Here is a 3375-nt window from a genome sequence, read left to right as displayed (position 1 = left end):
GATATCGGTTAAACAGCCGAACCATAGACAATAAGATATATCTTGTTGTTGTGGTATGTTGGTTAGTGGACATTCTTTGATCGATCATGCCGAGGGCACCTGGACAGTTACCGGTAATCTTTTTGATCATCGCATTGGATTATAGCCTGCAGAGCCACATTGAGCTTGATAGTGACATGCACTATGATGCTCGGTAGAGGTCGCTCTCTTCGAGTGTCAATCCCAAGGCTAGTTAGTGATATAGCAGAGATAGTAGCCTACATGTTGACAGCGCAACTCAGAAAGTGTAGTCCGAGCAGTAGCAAGCACAAGCTTGACCAAACTATTGAGTTGGTCATTATACGATTGGGTTATTGAGAATTACAACGATCTTTGATGGTTATACGGGTATCCAAAAGTACAAACGAGATGGATGTTTGTTGTCCCAACCATTCTTGTTAGTCCCGATACCGATAAGGAAAAGGGGAATTTATAACAAAGTTTTTGTGTTGTTGATTCCTAGGTGTAGTGCTTTTTCCCTTATGCCGCCTATTGGTACTAATGTAGTGTAGGATTGACCCGCAATACAATCCATAAGTGTGACCAAACTATTGAGTCGGTCATTATACGATTGGGTTATTGAGAATTACATGGTTGCCATAGTTGATGCATGTTTCCTACACCCTCTGGTGGTTTTCCTTTCAAAGCCCTAAGCACCAACTATTGATCGAGGTAAGGGAATCCTGTCATCGATAACGACTTATATCCATGTTTGTGAGTATTAGAGGTGGACAACCTGCGACTTTAGCTTTTCAGTATAGCATTGTACATCAGGATTGGTGAGGTCAGCGGTCTTTACTTGTATTTATGTTTTGGGAGCTGTGGCTGCATGATTGCACGTAGTGATACTTAGTTGATTTAGTTTTATATTCTACTCTGATATATGTTTAGTTGTGGACTCCTAGGAATTACTAGTTGTAAACTCTTAAGATTACTTATCTAGTATAAGGTTTATCTGGACACTTTGCGTGTGTGCGATGCGCCCTCACACATGCAGGCGAATTTGTTCGCGCGCCCGAGGACTCCCGCTGTACCAGGGCGACATAGTTATAGCAATTCCACTTAAATCCCTCTAACCCAAGAAATTATAATGAAAGTCACTCTCAGCCAACGTCAAGTTTTCGGTCTCCAGGAACATTTTTGGGTGTCCAGAAGTTTATAACAGGACGATCAGCCTAAGGGTGTCGAATGCCTTGAAAGTCATGTACACAATTTTGGGTGTCTGTTGGAAATTTCAGGCGCCCGAATATTTACGGTGGACAGTAACCTGGGCTTTTAGATTGAGTTCTGAAATCATTTTCAATCGTTCAATTCTTTTCGGATACCCGTAGGACAATCCGACATCCAAAAACACTTAAATCCCAAGCTATACATCATTTCCAGGAGCTCGCAAACACTTTCGGGCGTTCGAAAGTTCAAAAACTAAAGCTTTTGCAGAAGTTCGTTCCGGACTCCATTTTCATATTTGTTTCGCGCCAAAATGAAACCAATTCAACTAAAAACGCTCAAGAACCCTCTAAATAGTCTCAAGTATTATTTCATACTAAGATCTTACTAATTTGCAAAAGTTCTGTACACTACAATTAAATTTTAAACCTAAATTTTTTTAGGTCAGTTTCTTACATTATAACAAACATTATAATATGTATTGTTTTAAGGAAAAGCCTTACTTAATTCATATTCTCTTTGGCCTGGTTAATTTGTAAAATAAATTTTCGGTTAGGAAATTGTTGTGAAAATTTTTAATGAACGGGTTTTAATATTTTTTGAAAAAAATTTCGTCCAATATTACAAGTGTATACCTATATGCGCGCAGTCCACGAAGCTTAAAAAAAAATAATAATAAATAAGTATCAGCTTAATTATCAGCAAAAGGAAGTTTCCTTGGGTGCTCGACTATTGTACGTCACGTGTAGTAATTGTCACATGTAATAATTGTCACATGCCCACCACGTATCTCCTCAATATTATGAGAAATTATATGTAGCATGTACTAAGATGCATGCATACAAATTAACCTTCATAATATAGGAACTGTTACTTTATCTGTATTTTTATCGACAGAACAGTTGCCACTGTAGATATAAGATTATGTTTAGTATTGTGTTGGACAACTCTAATTGCAGGATTTTGACCTTCATTTAATGTAGAAGCTGAAAAAAATAATTTTATCCAAAAAATAATTGACATATCCGCATTTAACGAAGGAAAAAAAACACTTCTTTGAAAATAATCTTATCATTCCAAATATAAAATAGCAAAATTTGCAATCACAGCTTTCATGTACTACACACTGCTTAAAGGAGTTGATGCTGATAAGATAACTACTACATGTCCAAGTACTTATGTATATTTAATTGGTTATTAGCTAGAGAGCCTGAAACCTACATTTAAGATTAAACTTTAATTTATCTTATTGTGGTTTAACATATATACTAGCATGGGGACCCGCGCGATGCGGCGGGTAGAAATACTTTAGTAAAAATCTACAGACTACAGATTTAACAAACAAATAAAAATGTTAAAAAGAAACAGAAAAAATATTTAAAATATTATGAAAGATAATAAATAATGAAAGAAAAGCTAAAGAAACTCAAATTCACATTTAACTAATCATATAAAGATATTTATCTATCCTATCATCTTTCCTAACTCAAATTAGATTTATCTTAAAAGCCAATTATTATTGTATTTGCCTCTGGACATCTAAATTGTCATGCCATCAGAGAATGAGTACGAAATATAAAGGAATAGAAGAAAAAGTATAAAGGAATATATGTTAGTCATACAAATAAATTTAAAAATAATAATAGTTTGTTTTTAACTACCGTTAAATTGTAAAGCCCACTTTTCATATACCTATAAGCCAACAATCTATATACTATATTTAGTTTGTTGATGCAAATGCTAATTTAATCAGTTTTTTTGATAATTTTATTCCATCAATTTTTGTGTAACTCAAATGACTTATTCATGAACAGTAATGTACAAAAAAAATAAATAATAATATTTTTAGAAGTTGTAGCCTCTATCCACGACTTAGATCAAAATAATAATTACTGCTCTCATAAATTTGGTAGAAAATTAATACACTAAAAAGAACACTTATTTGACAAAATGCTCAAAAGAACAACATCATTTGAATACGATGTCATTTGCATCTTAAAAAAAAACAAATCTATTACTAAGGGTAATAAGTTTATACAATAAGTTTATACCAAGTCAATTTCTATGACATATATTACCTCAATTACAAAAGCTAAGAGAAACACAAATTTAGATGAACATTAAAAGTGAAAAAAAATTAAACTAATTGGCAAACAAATTTCTGAAAAA

At 33.6% G+C, this 3375-nt stretch overlaps 1 pseudogene; it reads right to left on the bottom strand.

The window, feature by feature from the left end:
* On the bottom strand, positions 361–1983 carry LOC109728668 (annotated as a pseudogene).

The sequence above is a fragment of the Ananas comosus genome, linkage group 24 (assembly GCF_001540865.1).
Source record: "Ananas comosus cultivar F153 linkage group 24, ASM154086v1, whole genome shotgun sequence".
NCBI classification, from domain to species: domain Eukaryota; kingdom Viridiplantae; phylum Streptophyta; class Magnoliopsida; order Poales; family Bromeliaceae; genus Ananas; species Ananas comosus.
The sequence above is the reverse complement of the archived record's forward strand: the minus strand, read 5'-3'. Positions and strand labels throughout refer to the sequence as shown.